The sequence below is a fragment of the Pantherophis guttatus genome, chromosome 7 (genome assembly GCF_059756535.1).
Source record: "Pantherophis guttatus breed Tessera chromosome 7, ASM5975653v1, whole genome shotgun sequence".
NCBI classification, from domain to species: Eukaryota; Metazoa; Chordata; class Lepidosauria; order Squamata; family Colubridae; genus Pantherophis; species Pantherophis guttatus.
The window spans coordinates 62576713-62601800 of NC_142069.1; the positions used below are offsets into that span (position 1 = coordinate 62576713).

The 25088-nt window shown below is 41.3% G+C and overlaps 1 protein-coding gene and 1 pseudogene across 1 annotated transcript in view; both read left to right on the top strand.

Moving 5' to 3' along the window:
* The window catches only part of FOXP2 (forkhead box P2), a 1221669-nt gene that overhangs the window by 369012 nt on the left and 827569 nt on the right, over nt 1–25088 (top strand). The window lies entirely within an intron of this gene.
* LOC148112892 (uncharacterized) lies at nt 18014–21389 on the top strand (annotated as a pseudogene).

The following is a 25088-nucleotide window of genomic DNA, read 5'->3' on the forward strand; positions in this document are numbered from 1 at the left end:
ATAAAGTCAGAGCCATCCTTTTGAGCAGCTTTCAGCAATTTCTTTATAGATCACCAAATGAAATAATCTTTTCCCAAACAGCTCTTCAAAATCTATTCCAGCAACTTAAAGCCAGTCTCTGAGCACGAGTCTATTAGCGAAGACTTTCCTTTTTAACTTTCACTTTTAAAATCGCAACAAAGAAACGCCATCTTTACTTCCAGCTCAGAAAATCCAATTAGAAACATTGTATCCCCGGAGTTAAGTATTATACTTGCAAAAAGCTTGTCCTCCTGCTTCTGTTCCGCCTGCTTTTTTGAAATCATTTAATCTTCTGTTTGACAGCAGAAATTGAACGCAACGCCTAGCTCTGTAAAAAAAACAGAGTCCCCCCGGATCCGGAGCTTCAGTGGGCTGAACGGGGAGCTCTCGCCCTCCTAACCCCTGGAATTAATCCAGGGGTTTTCGGGGAGCTCTACCCTCACTCACCTGCTCTCCTCCCCTTCTTTTCCCGAAGGGGAGATTTTCAAGCCGTTTGACAGCTGATTAACGCTGTCAGAACGGCTCAACGGGATCGCGGGGGCGGTGGTCTAAAAAGACCGTCAATGGCCTGCGGAGCCAACCCGGAAGTCAAGAGTTCTCACTTTCTTAAGTTAGAAGGAGAGGTCTTTAGTTGGGAGAAAAAAATACAGTAAATTATTTTCTTTAATAGTGGAGAAGCTGTAAAGCAGAGGTGTCACACTCAATTTCATTGAGGACCGCATCAGAGTTATGTTTGACCTCAGGGGCCTGGAGTGGGCATGGCCATGGTGGGCATGGCCAGCTTGACATCATTCGTGTGGTAGGCACCTGTGGTGGCCTGAGCACTCTGTAAGCAAAAATGATTTCCCAAGCTCTGTTTTCGGCTACGACGGCCTCCTGAAACCTTCTGACAGTGAAAACAGAGCTCAGGAGAGCCACCTGCAGCCTTCACAAGCTCCGTTTTCGCTGGCAAAGGCACTGCAGGCTGGTCCTTTGCTGTTTCCAGGGCGGCCTGGAAAGCACCCCATGGGCCATATCCGACCCACGGGCCTTAAATTTGACACCTCTGCTGTAAAGTATCAATATTCAACATAGCACATTTTGACACCAATATAGAATGGACATTTTACTTGGCACCTTCTGGACTAGGTTTAGGGAAAGAGTTTGAGAAAATATCCACACTACTGAATTCCATCCCTCATACATTAAAGCATGAGTTTATGAAGTTCAGAGTTCAGAAGAAAGGGTTGCTGGTAGGCAGAATCTTAAGTCCTTAACAAAGGGGCAGAATTCATAGAAGATCTTAGGAACAAGCTAATCTACACAGTATGTGTCTACAATTTAGGCACAGTTCTGAAAAGACTGCCAGTTTGGACCTGATCGCCCGATCCGGTAGCAATGGCGGCAGGTGGTTCAGAGAACCGGTAGCAAAAATCCCTGCCCCCGCCATGCCCAGCTGAGCTGCACAATCATCAGAGGCTTTTTAAAAAAACTTTTAAAAGCATTTTTTCTACAACCTCTTTCGCAGAAAAAATGCTTTTAAAAGTAAAAAAATGCTCGCAAAAGATGATCGTGTGGCTCAGCTGGGATCGTCAGAGGCTTTTAAAAGTGTTTTTTTTACAACTTCTTTGGCTGAAGAGGTTGTAGAAAATATGTTTTTAAAAGGGAAAATAGCTTCTGCCGATCAGGCAACTCAGCTGAGATCATCAGAGGCTTTTAAAAGAGAAAAAAGCCTCTGCCGATCAGGCAACTCAGCTGGGATCGTCAGAGGCTTTTAAAAGAGAAAAAAGCCTCTGATGATTGCGCGGCTCAGCTGGGATCGTCAGAGGCTTTTAAAAGCATTTTTTTACAATCTCTTTGGCCGAAGAGGTTGTAGAAAAAATGGTTTTAAAAGTAAAACAAAAAACAAAAAATGTTGGCCACGCCCACCCAGTCACATTACCCCCACCACCACCAAGCCATGCCCACAGAACCGGTAGTAACAAATTTTACATTTCATCACTGTGTTAACCCAATTATTTTAAGGAATGTTAATATGGCCTAACATTTCATCTTAGTACTTATTATTTCATAACAGAGCTCAAGTATTAAGCACTCTAATGTGATATTCACATTGATTTCATTTAATATGTTTATGAAATTTAAATAAGCGATTAAAATTTTGAACATTGCATATGGGTTCACCTCAGTACAGGTAATTCTTGACTTACAACAGTTTGTTTCAAAGTTACAACTGCGCTGCAAAAAGGACTTATGACCATTTTTCACACCTAAGACTGTTGCAGCAATCCATGGTCCATGTGATTAAAATTCAGACGCTTGGCAACTGACTGATAACTGACTGATGGTTGCAGGGTCATATCATCACTTTTGGAACCTTCTGACAAGCAAAGTTAATGAGGAAGCCAGATTCACTTAACAACGTGTTACTAATTTAACAACTGCAGTGAATAACAATATGCCAAGAGGTCGTAAAATGGGGCAACATTCATTTAATAACTGTCTTGCTTAAAAAAAGAAATTTCGGTCTTGAATGAGAACTGTGGGTTAATTTGATCATCCACATGTTTGTTTTCTTGGCTATCAATGATATTCTTTGGAGTCCTTTCAAAGGCCAAAGTTCAAAACTATTCATATTCTTTCTATAGACAAAACTATTACCAGCATGACTCTAATCTTAATATATGTAGACATATCAAAGTATCCAAATGTTGTCCAAAGCCTTCATTTCTACTGTACATATACAGCATACTTCTTCACTATTGTTAGTTTTCCTAAAAAGAAGAAGTTACCATCACTTTAATATCTTCATTTTCATTTCTGAGGCTGGTTGTTTCCACCTGTTGTCATTAGTTTGCTCTTCTTTATATTCAATCTTAGTCTCTTTCTTCCACTGTACTCCTTGATTTTTATTACTAGAATTTACAGATCATTTGCATTTTCAGTTAGGAAAGTAGTGCCATTAGAATAGCACAGATTATTGATGTGCCTTCAGTTTTAAAGCCATGCTCATCTTCTTCCAATCCAGTTTTCCTCAATATAGATTCAAAATATAAATTGAATAAATAAGGGAAAAGCAAACATCCTTTTTTACTCCTTTTTCAACTTGGAGCCATGTTTTCCCACATTTCTGTCAATATTGTGGCTTCTTGATCTGCAAATAGACTTTTTTATTAGCACAATGGTCTTTTTTTGAAGGTCATTCCACAGTTTGATATCAATATATAGGTAGTCCTCTACTTACAACATTTGATTTAGTGACCGTTTGAAGTTACAATGGTACTGAAAAAAGTGAGTTATGGCCATTTTTCACACTTTTTTTTTAAAATTTGATTTATATGCCTCCCTTCTCCGGAGACTCAGGGTGGCTTACAATGCGCTAAGCAATAGCCTTCATTCTTTTGTATATTTATACAAAGTCAGCTTATTGCCCCCACAACTTGGTCCTCAATTTATCTACCTTAGAAAGGATGGAAGGCTGAGTCAACCTTGAGCCTTGGCAAGATTTGAACCTGCAGTAATTGCAGGAAGCTGTTCTTAATAACAGGGTGCTTTAGACCACTGTACTACCAAGGCACTTACGACCAACGCAGCATACCCATAATCACATGATTTACATTCAGATGTTTGACAACTGGTTCATATTTATGAAGGTTGCAGTGGCCCATGGTCATGTAATCACCTTTTGCAACCTTCTAACAGCAAAGTCAATGGGGAAGCCAGATTCACTTAACAAACATGTTACTGACTTAACAACTGCAGTGATTACACTTAACAAATGTTGCAAGAAAAGTCGTAAAATGGGACAAAACTCACTTAACAAATTTCTCACTTAGCAACATAAACTTTGGGCTCAATTGTGGTCGTAAGTCAAAGACTATCTGGACCTCATTCTTTTTCCTTTTCAAAAACATAATGACTATTTTGTGTCTCTCTTTCCAGGTGGGGCTCTAATCTGCTTTTGAATGACGTTAAGATTTATTTTGTAAGCATGTAAAATTAAAAATAGTTTGTACACCCTGTTAAGCTCCCTTTTTATATTTTCCAATTTAATAATGCAGTATTTTAGCTCTTCCTGCATGCACAGTATGTCTGAGAACTCTTCACAGATTTTCAATAATATTCAAGACCGAGACTCTGAATGCCATTCCAAAACCTGTATGTTTCACATAAGTATTTCAGAATTAATTTGGAGGTATGATTGTTATGAGTAAATGCCTAACTTTTTATATGGCAGTGCATGGGTTAACCCCTCCTTCCTCACCTAGCCCTTCCCTTCACCCCTCCTTTCCTTGACTCCGCCTTCGTAGTACATAAGCCCGTGCACAGGGACTCACCAGTCCAGTTCCAGATGTGCACCTGAAAGAAAAGGAAATGGTGTAAATAAATATCTTTGAATTAAATACAAGTTGTAGTTGTGGTTATTGGGCAAGGTCCTTGGAAAATAATTCACAAGATGGTAGCAGAGGATGGTTGTGCCCAATAACCAGGAACAATACCTGAAATGGAAGGAAGAATGAACACAAGGTCCATCACCAGACTAATGGCAGAGCTGCAGGAATCTGAAGGCGCCACAGCCAGAATTCCAACTGCCATGGAAGTGGGAGACTGTCTGGACCAGACAGCAGAAGCGTGAGGCCAAGAGAAAATACAGCCAGGTACGCAAGGAATGAATCGCCCGAGAGGGATGAGCTAAAAGAGACCATACAGAAAATGATGGAGGCCTCCATCAGCAAAAGGGAGCTCCTCGCGAAACTCCGGGACCTGCTAGATGACCACGGAGCAACGATGAGCCCCCAAGAGCAAGACTACGAGACCGCCAGACCGGTAAGAGAAAAATACCCCCGGCAGAGACCCAGGACTTGAACGGCTCCAGTTTCGCGCCATGCTCCTGGCGGCCATCTTGGGATGGCCGCCAACCAATAGGGAGCCAGGATTCAAACTTAATGGCGCGAAACGAAAGAAACCCCAAAACAAATGGGGGAACAACCAAAGACAATCCAGAAAGGAGATACCAAGACATCAGGAGCTCGCCTGCCGAGCTCGAAGCCAGAAAAACACGTGAGACCCCAGCAGCGGCAACCGGCCCTGCATGCGACCCCCTCGCGCCAGCCACAAACCTCAGGGAGGCAATCGCGAGCCGAAGGGACTATAGGGGGGCCATCGATGCAGATACATCGCCGCAGCTCCCCCACCCAAGAAACACACACTGCAAGGGCGATCGCCAAGCACTGATCGCACATGAGACGTGCCGATTGCAGGACTCGAACTCACCACCCACCGCACCAGCAACACGAGACCCGAGGGAAGGGGAGCACACCGGCTACTCACCCTCCATGTGACCTCCGCCAGGCTTCCTCACACGTCCAGGGACCAGCGACCAGGGATTGGGACCTCTCACCGCCACTGCTACTGCCACTGCCGCCGCCGCTGCACCGCCGAATCCCAGAAGTCCTCAACTTACGACCTCCTCGCCTCCTCGCCTCTCTACAGCTTCCAGCAGGGATCCAGCCGCCCATCGATGGATGCCTGCCTCCAGGGACAACGCCGGATACCCCAGGGGAGCATTCGAGCCCCCAATCGTAGGCCTAGGCCGAGGCCTAAGAGCAGCAACAGCCAGCTACTCACCCATCGACTACAGACGCAAAATAGGCTTCGTGCATGCTCAATTGGCTCCTGTAAGAAGAGAAGAAGAGAACATAAATACAAGTCAGTACAGAGTCGCAAACAGCATCCCCAAGCCATATTGTGAGTTCCCTCACCTGAGATACCATGGACAGCAACAGACTGTGAGTAATTTGCCACACAGCTCAGTAAATTTACCAACTGACTTTCAAACTCTTAAATTAGATGGATCAAACCTCATGCAGTGGAATCATCAACTCCAGATTTTATTTTTAAGGGAGAACATGTTGTTTTTAATTGATGACCCGCCCCCCCCCCCACAAAACCTTGGACTTTAGAAATAGACTGCTTGCACCACAGGGCTTACTATATAGTCATAGCAAGTATTTCACCAAGTATATATCCCAGCCTTAGCCATTACCTAACTGTTTCTGAAATACAACAGAAAATATTTAACTTGTTCTACAGTAAGAGCGCTGCCACCACAGCCAAGATATCCAGGAAATTCACATACTAAACCTGAATGCCACAAGGGCTGAGTTGATACAAAGGGGGGAGGATATATCAGAGGAGAGTATGAAAAGCATTGTCATTAACTCCCTGGACTCCAGCTGGGATAACTTCATAATGCAGCTGGATAGCATAAGCCTAGGCCACCTCACACTTGAGTCACTGACAAACAGAATAATAGCAGAAGACAGTTTAAGGAGGGACAGCTCCATCAGCCGCAGGGACAGCAAACCAACAAAGAGGGTTGAGTTCCAAACCAGGAACCAAGACTACCCAGAATGTTTCACCTGTGGTTCCAAGAACCACTATAAACGGGATTGTCCCAAAAATTCGAGGGGAAGGGATTACACCTACCACAAGGAAAGGGAAGGCCGGAAGCCAGGGCTCCCCGATAGATCCCCAGCTGAAAACAGATATAGACGCAGAGACTCCCCTAACCCAAGGGACAGAAGGGGAAATAGGGACAGCTCCAGGGAGAGCCGATCAGGGTCCATGTATGGGATCGGGGAAAACACCCACACCCACCCACAAACAAGAGAGGGAAAAGCGTGGCTCATTGATTCGGGAGCCACCAACCACAAAACTCATGACAGAAAGATACTGACTTCATTTACAGAGGAGAACTACCACATTAAGGTAGCCAATCAAAACAAAGTCCTAGTGACAGAGAAAGGAAATACATTCATAAGCGGGATAGGCAAGATAGAGGGGGTATTGCTCATACCCGAAATACCCCACAATATTTTAGCAATGCTTAAACTCAGCAAGGACATGGGTATAGAGACCACCTTCAAGGAAGGAAAGGCCTACATGACCAAGGGCAGGGAAAGCATCGGCAACATAGTCATTGATGGAGGACTAACATACCTCCATCCTAAGGGGAATAGCCAGACCCGTATAATTGCTCAACTAGAAAGCACAGAGAATAAAACCAATGCCCAAGTCGAGATAGAGGGGGACAAGGAAGATGACTCCACTGAAGACAGACACAACCACAACACAACCACACAGAGGGAAGTTGCTAATTGGTAAACCCATTCACGATGACTGTGCCCACTTGCTACATAGAAAGTTGGGCCATGCCAGCTTCCCAGTCATCCAAAAAATGACAGAATGTACCAATGGTTTGAAAATAAAAAGTTGTAAAAACTACTTAGAGTGCTCCGTATGTAAATCCTCTAAACTAAAGACCAAATCTAGACCTAGGAAGGCCACCCACACCACCAACTCCATCTTCCACCTGGTACACATGGACATTGTGGGCCCCATGAAGCCCTCTATAAAATACAAAAAGAGATACTTCCTGACAATAGTAGATGACTACAGCCGCTATGGCTTTGTGTATACCATTAACCATAAGAGTGAGGTATTTCAAAAATTTAAGGAATTTTACAAGAGGGTGGAGACGCAGCACAATACAAAAATAAGACAGATAATGATGGATAGGGAGTCTGAGTTCCTGTCAAGGGACTTCTCGAACTGGTTAAAGATGCACGGGATAATACATTACACGACTTCTCCTTTTTCCGCATTCCAGAACGGAGTCGTAGAAAAAAGGAATGGAGTCCTACAAACAATGGTGAGATGCGCTCTAGAGGATGCAGGGTTGGGACAATCATTCTGGGCAGAAGCACTCACCTATTCAAATTACACTCTGAATAGGCTCTGGTCTAGCGTAGTAGAGAAAACACCATACGAGGTGATGTACGACCGAAAGCCAAAAATTGCACACTTACACATATTTGGGGTCACGGCGGATGTACATATCCCCAGACAGCTGAGGCGAAAAGGAGACAAGGTCTCAAAGAGATTAAGGTTCATGGGGTACGAGCCAGGCACAAAAGGGTACAGATTCATCGACAGGGACAATAGGTTCATCATATCCAGGACCGCGGTGTTCCACGAGAACACCAACTGATCAAAGATACATCTCAACGAGACACTCATCAGACAAGAAGACACAGACAACTTAAGGGATAAGGGCAAACATACCACATTAGAAACAGAAACACAAGAAAGGCACAAACCGAAACACCAAGAGATAGTCACCAAAGGGTGGAAGGAAGACCACCCCATCATTAACGTAGATGCAGTCACAGAGAAAGAAGCCAAATACATGCACGACACTGACGCACGACCAAACAGGCCCATAAGACACAACAGAAATAGAACGCCGAAGAGATTTGAAGATTATGTTATGTCCATACACCCAAATAAAACAACCCCCAACTCATACGAGGAAATAATCAGTCTGCCACAGGAAGAGAGAAATAGGTGGGAGCAGGCTATGGAAAAGGAGATGGCTAGCCTAAGGGAACTAAATGTGTACACCCCTTCTAAGGTCCTAGCTGACAAAACACTCATAGGTACAAAATGGGTTTTCAAAATTAAGGAACTCGAAGACAACAAGACTCTCTACAAGGCTAGGCTCGTAGCCCAGGGGTTCGCACAGAGGTATCCAGATGACTACATGGATACCTATTCACCAACAGTTAGGGCAGAAAGTGTCAAAAGCGCCCTAGTAATAGCATCCATCCTAGGCCTAGAAGTCTATCAATTCGACATTCAAACCGCCTACCTCCATGCAAAGTTAGACAAAGAAATATATGTCAGGGCACCCCCAGGGAAGGACACGAAAAAGGGAGACACTTGGTTACTGAACAAAAGCCTGTACGGGTTAAAGCAGTCGGGAAAAAGATGGTATGAGTGTCTAGCCAAAACACTCAGGGACATCGGTTTCACCGCCACCTCAGCGGACCTCTGCCTCTTCGTCAAGAGGGAGGGCACATCAGTCGAGTACGCACTCATTTACGTAGACGACATTCTATACTTAGGACAACACAAACGAAAATGCGATGAATTTGCCGAAAAACTGGGAGAACATTTCACACTCAAGACCCTAGGGAGAGTCAACAAATACCTAGGGGTACAAATCGAGAAAACAGACAATGGGTTCAGGGTATCACAAAGAGAAAAAATATTAGAACTTATACACAGGTGTAACATGAAGGATGCTAAACCATGTGAAACACCCATGCAAACAGACTTCCTGAAACATATGCACGAAGAAGGGGAGTCATTTAAGGACAACACTCTGTACAGATCCGTCATTGGATCCCTCCTATATATTGCCAATTGGACAAGGCCAGATATCAGCTTAGCAGTAAACCTGTTATCCAGACACGTCAGTGAACCCAAAACATACCACTGGGAAGGTGTGAAACGGATAATCAGGTATCTGAAATATAGCATAGACGCATATCTATGCCTGGAACCGTCAAGCTCCAAAGAACCCATATTGACCTGCTATGCAGACGCTGACTGGGCAGGTGACACTAAGAGCAGAAAAAGCACCTCCGGTTATATATTCCTCATCAATAATTGCCCAGTACATTGGTACACCGGAAAACAGAATTTGGTTGCCACATCCACAGCGGAAGTAGAGTACATCTGCCTGTCAAAAGCGGCTAACAATTTAGTGTGGTGCGATGATCTACTTTCTAACATATGGACCGAACCAGTTTATCCCATAACAATTCACGAGGACAATAAAGCAGCCATACACATTTCCAACACGCACGCAGTAGGCCAAAGGTCCAGACACATCGACATCAAGCACAAGCATGTCAGACAGTTATCGAACGTAGGTTTCATCAGAGCCATACATTGCGAAACCTCTGAACAGATTGCAGACATTCTGACAAAACCATTACCAAGTAAACAACACACATACCTGACATCAAGATTAGGAGTAGCTATGCCTTGTACGGAGCCAACTCCAAACGTTAGTCATTTAGATGGGGATTTGTTATGAGTAAATGCCTAACTTTGTATATGGCAGTGCATGGGTTAACCCCTCCTTCCTCACCTAGCCCTTCCCTTGACCCCTCCTTTCCTTGACTCCGCCTTCGTAGTACATAAGCCCGTGCACAGGGACTCACCAGTCCAGTTCCAGATGTGCACCTGAAAGAAAAGGAAATGGTGTAAATAAATATCTTTGAATTAAATACAAGTTGTAGTTGTGGTTATTGGGCAAGGTCCTTGGAAAATAATTCACAATGATTCATAATGTTGCTTTGCTGAAATAATCCAGTCTTTTTTCTTTAATGTCTCTGAGACACTGGTTTCTTCTGATACGGTAAATCTCTCTCACAATTAATGTGTAAGCAATACTGTTGTTGACCTCCTATAACTACTTCATTATCAACTTAACTTTTTAAATAGGTGTTTGCAGTGATCTGTGAGTTCTGTTTTAAAGATAACCAATTTTCAAACACATGTTTTGCTTTATCTTCAAGCTAATGTTTCACAATATGTTCCAATCTGTACTCCTTTTTTTTTATTTTAAAAAGCAAAACTTTATTCATTCTTAAAAAAAACATTTAAAACATACAAAAGCTTGATTAAGTTAAAATTTAACTTAATCAAGAAACAAATTTATATATACATATACAATAAACGACTTCAACTACTAACTAATTTCTATTATTATATATACATATATACACACCTACAGTGACATATTTCATTTTCTATCTATCTGACAGTGCATTTTTTTTACTTATGTTAATTTCCTCTAAATTTCATCTCAACCCATTTGGCCTCCTCTGATTTATCCATTGGTACCCTCTATTCCATATTATAAAATATTTTGAGTCCTCCTTATCCTGTAACTCTAAGATTAATTTATCCATTTCTGCGCATTTGTATATCTTTTGTATTAGCTCCTGATCAGTTGGCAATCTATTTGTTTTCCAAAGTTGTGCTACTGCTAGTCTAGCCGCCATTATTATGTGAAGTATTAAATATTTTATATCATTCCTAATGTTCTTTTTAATCATACCTAATAAAAAAAATTCGGGTTCTAATTCAATTTCATAATCTGTTATTTCTGCTATCCATGTTTTTATCTTGTTCCAATATTTCTTAATTTCTGGGCAGAGCCACCAAACGTGATAAAAAGTTCCTTGTGCTTTTTTACACTTCCAACAGGTCGGATTTACATTTGGGCACATTTTTGCTAACCTTGCGGGGGCCAGATACCATCGATACCACATTTTATAGTGATTTTCTTTGTAGGCTACCGATTTTGTCATGCTACAATTATTTTCCCACGCTCTTTCCCATTCTTCTAGTTGTATACTGTGCCCAAAGTTCCTCGCCCAGGCTATCATCTGCCCTTTAACCAATTCTTCTGCCAAATCATATTCGAGTAAATATTTATAAATTTTCAAAATTAATTTCTCTTCTTTGGATTCTAATAATTTGTCCAATCGATTTTGTTTTAAATCTATTCCTCCCTCCTCCTGATCCTTCCTATATCTTATCTTTATTTGTGAGTATGGCCACCAGTCTATTACTATTCCTTGTTCCTTTAATTCTTCTCTGGTTTTCAGTTTCCCCTGTCTATCTAGTATTTCTCTATATCTTAATATTTTTTGTTTTGATAATATATTGGGGTGGGTTATTGCTTCTATTGTCGATAGCCAGCCGGGGATTTTCATGTAGTGTTTATGTTGGATTTGTTGCCATGTATTAATTAGAGATTTCCTAATAGTGTGGTTATTGAAGTGTTTATATATTTTATTCCCGGTGTTCCAAATAAAGGCATGCCATCCCTTCATCAGATCATGTCCTTCCAAATTTAACAACCTTTGATTATCCAAAGTTATCCATTCCTTGATCCAAAGTAAGCTTGCAGCCTTATAATATTTTTGCCATGCCGGGAAACCAAATCCGCCTCTAATTTTATTACAATATATTACAAATATATTGTAATATATTTAGTTTTATTCCTGATTTTTTCCCTTCCCACACAAATTTTGTTGTTATTTTATCCAAATTATCAAAGAATTTCTTGTCCAATTTTATTGGAATTGTTTGGAATAAATAAAGGAGTCTTGGCAGTATATTTGATTTTATTGCTGCTATCCTCCCCAACAAAGATAGTCTTAATTTCCCCCATTTCTCTAAATCCTCTTTTATTTTCTGGACTAAAGGTTCATAATTATCTTGTTTTATTGTTATAGTTCTAGCCGTCAGATGTATCCCCAGATATTTCACTTTTTTAACTGCCTGTAATCTGAATCTTTTACTAATTTCTCTACTTGTTTTGTTGTCATATTTTTTGTTATCATATTTGTCTTTTCTTTGTTGACTTTTAGACCTGCTACTTTTCCAAATTTTCCAATCTCTTTTAGTAATTTCAGAGTTGTTTCTGTTGGGTTTTCTATGAAGAAGACCAGGTCGTCGGCAAAAGCTTGGACCTTGTACTCCTCTCTCTTAATCTTTAATCCTTGTATTTCTTTGTTTGCCCTAATTCTAACTAGCAGGTTTTCCAAGGTTAAAATAAAAAGTAGGGGTGATAGCGGGCATCCCTGCCTTACTCCTTTATTTATTCCAAAAAATTTTGTTGGATCTCCGTTTATCAAAATACATGCTTTTTGGTTCTGATATATTGATGTTATCATTTTAGTAAATTTCTCTACAAAATTCATAGTTTTGATTTGTTGTTTCATAAATTGCCAATTTACTTGATCGAACACTTTTTGTGCATCCAGAAAGATCAGAGCCACCTGTCTCTCTGGATGCACCTCGTAATATTCCAAAACATCCATTACCATCCTTAAATTATTTCTTATCTGTCTTGTGGGCAAGAAACCATTTTGGTCCTGATGTATTTTGTTGTGTAATATTTTTTTCAACCTATTGGCAATTATACTCATGAAAATTTTGTAATCGGTATTCAACAAAGAAATCGGCCTATAGTTTTTTATTAATGTGGTATCTGCCCCCTCTTTTGGTATTAGGGAGATATACGCTTCTTTCCATGTGTTTGGTAATTTTGCCTCCATCAGCACTTCATGTATATTTCTAATAGCATTCCATTTAATAATTCCCCAAATGTTTTATAAAACTCCGTTGGTAGACCATCGGTCCCCGGAGTTTTATTATTTTTCTGTTTCTTCAGAGCTTCTTTTAATTCCCCTATCGTAATCTCCTTATCTAATGAGATACGGAGGATCCTGGACCTGCACACATTTCGCCGTGCTCTCAAAACTTTTCTATTTCAGCAGGCTGGCCTGGCCTAACTCTCCTCTTTTAAATTTTTTAATTCGTGATTTTATAAATTGGGTGTTTTAATCTGTGTTTCGGCCAAAATATTTAATAATTTTAAGGGATTTTTAATATTTGTATTATCCGTATTTTATCTTGGCTGTTCACCGCCCTGAGTCCTTCGGGAGTAGGGCGGTATAGAAATTTGATTAATAATAATAATAATAATAATAATAATAATAATAATAATAATAATAAATAATAATAGTTCTTTTTCTTCCTCTGTTTGTATTTGCACTCCCTCTCCTTTTAGGTAATGTTCAATTTCCTCCGTTGTTACTATGTCCTTGTCATAGAGTTTTTGATAATATTGGACTACTATCTCCTTTTTTTTCTTTAGGCTCTGATGGATCCTTCCCTCATCATCTTGTAGCTTCTGAATTGTCTTTTTTTCCTTTTCCTTCCTCAGTCTGTATGCCTGTAATTACTCTGAAACAAATTCCCAAAAGGATAAGAGATCTGCGAAAGGACTATTGGTTCCTGGCCACATTGCTAAATAGGAGATATATACCTTTTAGATATATACGACTATACGACCAAATGACGGGCAGCAAGGCAACAAATAGTAGTAAAGAAGAGGGAGGAAGGAATATTAAAGAAAAACAGAGGTGGGAACGTGAAACCCCTCCCCTCCACAAGGAGGAAAAGAAGACGAAGGAGAGATGCAGGAGGAAGGAGGAATGCAAACGAGAGGCAAAAAAAAAGGAACAGGAAGAAACAAAGAAGAAACAACAGGAAAGACAGTAAAAAATGGAAAGAACTCTAAAAATTCTATCAGTAAATGTAAATGGACTCAACTTGCCATCCAAACGACACCAAATTTTTTAAAAAAATGTGAAACAAAAATTAGATATAGTGTGCCTCCAGGAGGTACACATAAGAAAACAAGATATAAAATATATACAATATAAGAAATTAGGTACAGCATACTCATCATTGGCAGAAGAAAAAAAAAAGGAGTAGTGGTATATGTTAAGGAAGGAATAGATAGCAATATAAAATATGCGGATACTGAAGGTAGAATAGCGATGATAGAGCTAAAACTTGATTTTAAAAATATATTGTTAGTAGTAACAATACTAACAATAAACAATAATAATAATAAACAATAAACAGTAAACAATTAGGATTCTATAAAAAAGTGCACGAGAAAATTATGGATCAAAAAATGGAAAATGTATGTCTGATTGGAGACTTCAATGCTATTTTAGATGCAAGAAAAGATTATAAATGTGTCCAGCAAAATAAAAATAAGAAAAATGTATTGCCCAGAACCTTTATAGATATGATGGAAGAACTAAATATGATAGATAGCTGGAGATTTTATAATCCCGAAATTAGAAATTTTACATATTATTCGAATCCACATAAGTCCTGGTCTAGGTTGGATATGGCATGGGTATCCAGTATATTAATGATGGAAATAGAAGCAGTAGAAATTCTATCAAACGATTGGGCGGATCACAACCCAATAATGATGACGTGGAAGGGGCAGCAGAAAAGGAAAAACAGATGGACAATGAATATACAGTTGATGAAAGAGAAAGAATATAAGAATTATATGGAAAAGGAGTTAGAATTGTTTTACAAGGAAAACACAAAACAAGACACCTCCCTACAAAACTTATGGAATACAACTAAGGCGTATGTAAGAGGCCTTACAATAGCATATAATGCAAAATGGAGAAAAGAGAGAGAAAAAGAATATAATAAAATACGAGAGGAAATTAAAAATTGGGAAAGTAAATTGCAAGGAAAACCAGGGGATGAACAAATAAGGGTAAAATGGATAGCGGCAAAACACAAGCTGAACATATTAGAACAAGGGAAATACGCAATTACTTTAAGATATATAAGGCAAACTACTTCCAACACGCAAACGAACCAGGGAGGTGGTTGGCATACCAATCTGTACTCCTTTTCCATTATTTTTCCCCAAATATGAAAGGATAAAATTTGGGGGTAGGAAGAATATGCCAGACACTAAAAGAGAAATATTCATGGGAAAGAGATGCAGAATGTGAGTCGACATAGTACGCTGAAGTAAGAGGGTAACTGGGTGCTCCCACTAAGTATGAATGAAGTGTTACTTGCACACACTAAAATAAATGTTGATGAGAGGCTGGTGGATAAGATAGACCAAGCACTCATGGATGGAGAACAGTGGGAACAATTTTATACCACATGGTTTGTGTGATATGTTTAATATTAAAGCTAATACACACAAAAACATACATATACATCTATTTGTTTGTGTAATTCATATGATATATTAGGATGCAAAACAATAAATTATAAAAATACTATGATGAAAACTATCAACAAAATCATTTTAAAATTATGCAAAAAAATCTAAAACCAATAAAAATATTGTGTGTTGCTTAGAAGTAAAAAACATTACTTTATCCTGACAACACATATCTGTATAAACCACTGACCAGGATTTTCTTTTCCCTTGTATGAATGTTTAAAGCTCTCCTTTATACTTTTACTGTATCTATTGATCTCTGAAAAACAGTGCATTCCAGGGAGGCTATTTATTTGATGTTATACATCAAATAATGAGATGAATAATGACCACACTATTTGGTAATTAAGCATCTTACAAACCATTTAACTGATAGAATGTCTGGAAAGTCAAATGAGGTCAAGTCTACTTTTTAAAAAATGTCTTACATTAACTGTATAGTTAATAACTGCATTATAATCAGCAATAATAAATGCATCTTAAAACAAAGGTAATTTCAACGTCTCCATTGTTACAAAAATACACACAAAACATTGCTTCTTTGCTTTGATCTCCTAAAGCTGTTTTATTCTATAGCTGTTTCTAGAGGAACAGTACCTTTTAGACACAGCTTATCAGGTGTGCTTCCTTCAAAGTCCAGGAAAGAATGACCCAAACTCCATTGTTTATAGAGAAAGGTACTTTTACTAGAAGATGAAGTGAATGCAACCAAAGGAAAGCAGAATCTAAGGCAATAAGTGCGAAAATTGCATAGAGAAAACATCCCCTCCCACTGTCAACTATAAATCATCCAATCCAAAGATCTCCCAGGGATCATGTGGAAGCACACGTCTGGCAGCGTCATCAATCAGGAATGCCCCAACCATTGGTTCGATGGCAGCTTCAAAGATACAGTCTGGTGGCTTAACTATCAGTTTCGTTTTCCTCCAGCATGCTTCCCTCCCCATGTTACCTAGCTCTCCCCCCTCCTGTTACTATGGCAGCCAAAGGCGGAGGCTGACACAGCTCACCCTACCAGCATTCTCCTTAGATCAGGGGTATCAAATTCGATTTCATTGAGGGCCACATCAGGGTTGTGTTTGAAATCGGAGGGCCATGTGTGTGTGTGTGGGTGGGTGGGTGGGTGGGTGGGTGGCCGGGGGTGTAAGTGTGGGCATGGTGGGCATGTCCGGGGTGGGCATGGCCATGGTGGGTGTTTGACACAGGATCAAGATGCATTTTTTCCCTTCTTTCTTTCCACAGTTCTTTACTATAACCATTTTCCTATCTCTTCTACCAGATTTTACTGGCAAATATTTATTACTTATTCTCCATACTCCACTAAACTTTTTATTTCTAAATTTATACCATATTATTTAATAATAAATTGCTCTTTCAGGCAGAAAAGCTATTTATACAATTGTATTTTTATTATTCAACTAATAATAAAAATACAATAGCATAAATATCATGATAATACAAGATCTAACCGCAGAGGTAAATTTCCAGGATAGTAAATAGAAATGGCTGTCAATTATAGATAGTTGATTGTAAATTAAATGAACCCAATGTATGTAAAATCTGGCATTAAACTGTAGTATTAACATAGGATTTTGCTTGTTTTCTATCCAGATCAGGCATTTGAGGCCACATAACTGTAATCAAGTCCAATCCAGTCCTCCTGTAGCACACTGCTGGCTGAAATCGCTCTGCATGGCCCGTTTCAGCCTCCCCAGCCTCCAGCAGCACTCTGCCAGCCAAAAACAGGCTGTGCAGAGGCCCTGCACAGGAGGCCGGGAAGGCTGAAAATGGGCCATGCAGGGGCTGCACGTGGCCCCCCCATGGCCCATTTTGGCCGGGTGAGGCACCGTAGGCCACTCCTTTGATATTTCCAGGCCGGCCCCATGGACTGGATGCGACCTGCAGGCCTAGAGTTTGACACCCCTGCCTTAGATGAAGAGAAATGAGCAACCACAACAAATATAAACTACAGGTAGTCCTCGACTTACAACAATTAATTTAGTGACCAATCAAATTTACAACAGCCCTGAAAAAAGTGACTAATGACCATTTTTCTCCATAGTCACGTGATCAAAATTTAGATGCTTGGCAATTGACTCATATTTGTATCAGTTGTAGTGTCCCAGGGTCCTGTGATGCATTTTTGAGACCTTCTGACAAGCAAAGTCAATGGGAAAGCTAGATTCATTTAACAACCATGTTACTAACTTACTGTTATGTATCTAATTTTGGAGGGAAAATTAAGCGGGAAAAAGCTCGATGATTATTGGCTAGCACCCTGGGCAAGACGCTATATAAGGCGTCTTGACCTCAGGGTGTTCTACTGTACATTTGCTGGATTCTCACTGTATATTAAAGAGTTGTTGTTCACTTCGACGTGACTCCTGTCTCCTCACTCGCCCGATCTAACACTGGTGATGAAGATGGGATTGAGGTAGACAGGTTGCCCAAAAAGAGCTGACAACCGAATCGAGCCAGGTGGGAAAGTCTGCACAAACCAAGCACAACAGAATGATGTCTGCCTTCGCACCGCCAAGGCCATTCGACCCCGCGAAAGAGAAGTGGGGATCGTACATGATGCGGTTTGAATGCTTCCTTGTAGCAAATGACCTGCAAGGGCTGTCCGACAATCGGAAGCGTGCCCTCTTTTTGAGCCACTGCGGCCCCGAAGTGTTTGACATGGCCGAGTCACTGTCGGAGCCAACACCGGTGCAGTCTGTGCCATGGCAGGTCTTGCAGACCACGTTGAGGACACACTATGCCCCGGTACCGTCCAAATTTGTTCAGCGCTATGAGTTCCGGCAAAGACTACAGAGGGATGGAGAGCCGATAAATGCATACATGGAAGTGCTGCGTAAGGCCGCCACGCACTGTGAGTACCGAGACCTCAATGATGTACTTCTAGAGCAACTAATCTGTGGCATTAGAGATATTCGCCTCCAGAGACGACTGTTGGCCAAGACAAACCTTACCCTTCACATTGCCCTAGATGAAGCCAGAGCGCACGAATCATCCAACAAGGCAGCAGAGACCCTGCAGCGACCAGTGTCACCCCAGATGGCACAAAAGCCTACTCCTGTCCACAGAGAATCGGCCCTGACTGATAGCGAGGAAGAGGGCGATGAGGACGTTTTCAAAGCGGACAGAAATAAACACGATGATGATGGCTGGAAAGAGAGTTGTGCTAGTTGTGAGGGATTCCACCAGAGGCAGACATGCCAGTTCAAAGATGCCATTTGCAGGATCTGTGACAAAAAGGCACATTTGGTGCGGATGTACAGGGCAAATCAGCTGTCCAGTCACAAACAAAGAGCACTCGCCAATCAAGCCAGCCAGTAGCGGCTGCAAAAGAAGGACAGAAACATCCAGCAAAAATGCGCCTATTCCAAAACACCCGAGACATTTCAGACCAGAATCGGCCAAGCTATCACGTCCCCAGAGAAAAAGCTGCATGTAACTGTCAAAATTGAGGGATCTCCATGTCAAATGGAAATAGACACTGGCTCGTCCATCACTATCATGTCATGGGCCAAGCTTAAAGCAGCAATCCCGAATATCAAAAAAAACCAGCTGAAGCACCAGCGCCTAAGGCTAAATGACTACCAAGGAAATCGCATTCCCGTTGAAGGCTGTGGGACATTCCAGGTGAAATTCGGCCAGTTTGACAAGCGGCTGCCCATCACAGTGGTCAGCAGACATCTACCGAGTCTCCTAGGCCTCGACTGGTTCAAAGCCCTGGGCATGGGGGTCACTGGAATTCACTCTACCAGAAGCAGCTTGACGGACGACCTACTACGCGAATTCCAGGATGTTTTTGACAACCGTCTTGGCAAGTATGTTGGGACCCCTATTTCTTTTAACTTGCACCCTAATGTAGCCCCCATAAGAATGAAGGCAAGGAGAATGCCCTTTGCGCTCAAGCCTAAAATAGATCAGGAGCTGGATAAGCTCATTTGGCAGGGCATCCTAATACCGGTTGACCATGCAAAATGGGAAACACTGATAGTCACACCACTCAAGTCTGATGGGTCAGTGCAGATTTGTGCCAACTATAAGTGCAGCCTAAACAAAGCACTCCAACAAAGTGCCTATCCTGTCCCAATTGTGCAGCACCTACTACATTCCTTGGGCCCCAGCAAGGTTTTCGTTAAACTCGACCTTGCTCAGGCGTACCAGCAACTGCCGGTAGATGGTGCTACCGCAGAAGCACAGACTATAGTAACACATAGAGGTGCCTTCAAATGCACAAGACTACAGTTCGGGGTTAGCATAGGCCCCGGGCTATTCCAAAGTGTGATGAAGCATCTGCTGCAAGGACTTCCGGTGGTCGTCCCCTATTTTGATGACGTCCTTGTCACAGCAGCAGATGAGCAACAACTAGGGGACCATTTAAGGAAGGTGCTGACTATTTTTCAAAACGCGGGACTGAGAGTTAAGTGAGACAAATGTCAAATAGCAGTGCCTGCTGTTGTTCTGTCCCTGTCTCACACACGCACACAAACAGTCAGCCAGGAGTTAAATAAAACTTGCAGACAATAAATTCCTTTGATAACAGGATTGGCAGCAACCCAGTAGCTGCTTGCCAAGAACTTTACTCACAGAGGGAGGTGTTCCTCCTCTGTCAGATAAACCAAAACAAATACACAAAGCCACAGAATTGTCAAGTCCAGTCTGTATTAAATCCAAAGCAGGCAGATAACGTAGTTTCAGAGATACAATGCGACTTGCTAGTTGTTTAGTTTTGTCCGTCACAGAGCCTGAATGGCCACCACACCCCCTTTTATCCCCTGTGGGGTGTGGTCCAGTGACTCAGCTTAATCTCTGGCACGCCACCTTTTCTGCTGTGTGTGCTTGTCTCTCCGACGCTGGCATGGATCCAGCCAAGACTTATCTCCATCACTGTCTGACTGCGACTGTTCGGAGATACCTGGCTCCTGGCCAATCTCTTCTCCTTCGGGAAACACCTGAGGTATTGCCAGAGAGGAGGGTCCTGGAGAGGGAGGCCTGGCCAACTCCTCTCCTTCACCTTCAGAGTCTTCTCCCTCCGATAAGACAGGCTCGGGGGTCGGAGTCACAACAGCTGTTGAATTTTTTGGATACAAGGTAGATGGGACAGGCATTCACCCCACCCCACTTAAGTAAAATAAGAGCTATCCACAACCCGCCAACTCCAAAGAACAAGGTGGAGCTACAGGCGTTCCTGGGACTTTTAAACTTCTATTCAATTTTCTTAAAGGACAAAACCACAGTGACTGAACCGCTCCATAAATTGTTAGCGAAAAAATCCCTGTGGGTTTGGGGTAAGGCGGAAGCCGAGGCATTTGCAGCTGTCAAAGGACTTCTATCTGCTGACAGCCTCATTATCCATTATAATGAATTGATTCCCCTTGTCTTAGTCTGCGATGCATTCCCTTTTGGCGTGGGGGCTGTGTTGAGTCATTGACTGCCGAACAGACTAGAAGCTCCCATCGCCTATTTCTCCTGCACCCTGTTCAGCGCTGAGCAAAATTACAGCCAGCTGGACAGGGAGGCCCTGGCAGCTGTTGCAGGGGTTAAAAAGTTTTGCAAATACCTGTTCGGAAGGACTTTTGAGCTCGTTACTGATCACCGACCCCTGCTAGGACTTTTGGCTGGAGATCGCCCCACTCCGGCAGCCATGTCCTCCTGTCTGACTAGGTGGGCTATTTTTTTGGCTGCCTACTCCTATCGCCTCGTCCATCACCCAGGTCAGAGCCTTGGGCATGCCGATGCCTTCAGCAGGTGCCCGCTGCCAGATTTGCTGGAAGACCTGACTCCTGGCATTCCTGTTCTGCTTATTGACTCTATGGACTCTGAGCCTCTCACTTCTGCTGAAGTTGCAAGGGCCTCTGCTAAAGACTCTGTGCTGTGAACTGTTATTGGCTGGGTGCATAGGGGGTGGGCAGGGAATTTAAACCGTTTATCTGCAAACAGCATGAGCTGTCTACTCAAGGAATTGCTTGCTTTGGGGTGACCGGGTGGTTGTGCCGATATGTCTACGGGAACAAATGTTGGCCATATTGCATGTTGGGCACCCAGGAATTGTGAGGATGAAGGGGTTGGCAAGGAGCTACATATGGTGGTCCAACATGGACGACAGCATTGCCGAATGGGTGGCCAAGTATACCCCCTGTCAGGAGTCTCGCCCTGCTCCCCCAACGGCCCCAACTAAAGAATGGGAAATACCCTGGGGACCCTGGTCATGTATTCATATTGATTTTGCAGGCCCATTCCATGGTCAAACTTTTCTTATAGCGGTGGATGCTTATTCTAAGTGGCTGGAGATAATATTAATGTACCCCACCACTGTGGAAGCTGTAATTAAAGTGCTCTGGAAACTATTCACCACACATGGGCTAACAGACACACTGGTGTCCAACAATGGGCCTCAACTCACGGCTATGCAGTTCGATTGTGTAGGGGGGAAAGATTTGTGAGATCGGCCAAAGAGGCATTGGCCAGACTCGGGCCGGAAGATTGGCAGGCCAGGATTGATACTTTCCTGGCAGCCCAACATATAACCCAATGCATGGTGATGGGACGAAGTCCGGCTGAGCTCTTAATGGGCTGGAGACTTCACTGCAACCTAGATAGGCTGCACCCCAATTACTCCCCTGATGGGTACATGGAAGCTGAGAGTAAAGCTAGAAGCTTCTCCATCGGGTCCCTGGTGTTCACAAGAAATTATGCAGACAGTCCCCTCTGGGTGGCTGGGCAGATCTCTGATATTACCGGGCCCAGGTCTTATATTGTCGAAGTTAGTAATGGAAGGGTATGGTGCAGACATATAGACAGTTAAGGAAATGCCTGGACCAAACAATGCCCACTGAGCCAAACTACCAAACAGACAAACCAGTCCCTGACTCTCCAACCATTCCTCCAACAGCTAACTCAAACCCGAAGTGGCCGGAGGACTTACTTGATGACTTCGGTGTCCAGCGCCACCCTCTTGAGAAGCCAGGTCCATCTGAAGAGTGCAACGCCCATTAAAAAATCCAGGAGGTTCCATTGGCTGGGCTGGGAGAGACAAAGAGTCCCTCCGACTAGCCCAAATCCCTGCCTCAGACTGAATTGCGCAGGTCAACTAGAATCAGGGAATGCCCTAGTCACCTGCGTGATTATGTATGTAAATAGTTGCCTAAGTGTCTTCTGGGAGGGGAGGAGTGTTATGTATCTAATTTTGGAGGGAAAATTAAGCGGGGAAAAAGCTCGATGATTATTGGCTAGCACCCTGGGCAAGACGCTATATAAGGAGAGCTGTTCTACTATACATTTGCTGGATTCTCACTGTATATTAAAGAGTTGTTGTTCACTTCGACCTGGCTCCTGGTTCCTCACTCTCCCGATCTAACACTTACCAACTGCAATAATTCACTTAACAATTGCAGCAAGAAAAGTCATAAAATGGGACAAAATTCACATAACAAATGGTTAACTTAGCAAGAGAAATTTTGGCTTCAATTCTGGTCATAAGTCGATGACTATCTGTATAATTTTACTGTTAACTGTAATATAGCAATATAGTTATAGTAAAGCACCAAGACTGGAATTCTTTCAAAGAAAAAATAATAATCTTAGGACATATATTATTTGAAAATTTTATATTTTCATTATTGTTTCTTTTCAGCATTGTAATATATGTACTTTCTCTTTTATGAACTGGAAGTTTCTTACATATTTTCTAGGTCTTCAAGAATCACCAACCTTCCTTCATGGCTAGATTCTCAATTTCAACAATAGCCACATCCAACTTGTGTTGATTGGTGGGGTAGCGGGGTGGTGGTGGACAACTTCTCCACAAATAATTCCCCATTCCAAAATGTTCATTAATAAAAATGGAACTCTGCACTTATATTGCAAAGAATGAGAAAATATAATGCTTCAGAGAATCTATAGCTTAAAAAAAAAAACAGAATATTTGCAGAAAAATTAAATTCAGAGATTCACATAATGGAGACATTCCATCCCATCTCACCAACAACACTTCCTAATATGCTAATAGGCACACCATTTTTTAATTCTTCTTTCTGAAAGAGGAAGAAAATTGCATCTGAATTAAATATTAGAGGCAAATCCTACCAAGAGTTCTGAACTGGGGAAGGACAAGTTTTGGAATCTTGAGTGATTCCAACAAATTAGCACTCAGATGATGCTAAAATCATTCAAACCAATCTACAAAACAATTTAATATTGAGAATGCCATGTTGCAAGTAGCTCAAGATGTCATGCAAAAATGTGTATATCTTAACTGATGTCTAGGTAACAGATGAGTAGATTATAGACCAAACTTTGAGGCAAATGGAAAAGAATTGAATTTTGATTGTTTGTTTATTTGTGTCAGAAGTATCATAATTAAAATAAGGCATGCTATACAACATAAAATTTAAAATATAAAATACAAGATTAAAATATGTACAAGTTAAACAGATCTTTAAGCCCAGAAACTAGCAACATTAATTGTATTCTTTGTATTGCGATGAGGTCCTCAAGTGTACACTGATCAGAACACAAAGGACAAGTATACATATGTGTTCTTGTCTGCATGTTACCACAACATTACAGCCTGTCTCAGTTCTTCCACTATTATTTTGATAATAGTGAAAATCATACTTTGGAAAAGATTATGGAGGGAAATAAACTAATTGGTTAATGACTATATATAGGGAGCAAGAGAAAAAAAATCTGGGCATTTTATGAGGGGATCCTAACAATGGATAAAGAAAGCACACAGGTCAAGGAGGCTTTGAGTGAAAACAGCCAATGAAATTATGATGTTATTTTTTTACATATACCAAGGAAGTATTCTGTTCTTTATAAAAGAATTTTTACTTTTTTTATAAAAAGTTTTTTATTTTTTAGACAAACAAACATTTAATTCATCAGTTATTCCTTCCCTGTGACATTTTGGTGTTATCTTCCCAAATTCTTCTTCTTCTTCTATGAGTATGTTATTTCTTCTATCTTGATCCTTATCAAGTCCATTGTGCCAATTCATCACTAAAATAATATTCTACTCTTCACATTTTTATACAGATATGAAATTAATCATTTATATCTCTTTTCCAACCAAATAATAAAAATGATTCCATATCTTAAAATATTCTGACTTTTCTCTATCCTTGATCATCAGAGTTAATCTGTTAATTTCTATACAATCTAAAATTTTTGCTATTACTTCTTCTTCCGAAGGTATTTTCTCTGCTTTCCACTTTTGTGCATAAATAATCCTTGTAGCTGTTATTAAATGTACAATCAAATAAATATTTTCCTTACTATTTTTTTCAGAGAGGATACCCAATAGGAACAGCCCTGGTTTAAATTCAATACGTTGCTGTGTCATTTCTTCCAACCGAGTCTTAATTTTATTTCAATAATTTTTGGCTTCCGGACACGTCCACCACATATGATAATATGATCCTGGTAATTGATGACATTTCCAACATTTGGCTGATTTATCTTTAAACATTTTTGGTAATTTCTCAGGTGGCATATGCCATCTATAAAACATTTTATATTGATTTTCCTTATACGCAGTGGACATCGTTAATTTATAATTCCTTTCCCATAGTTT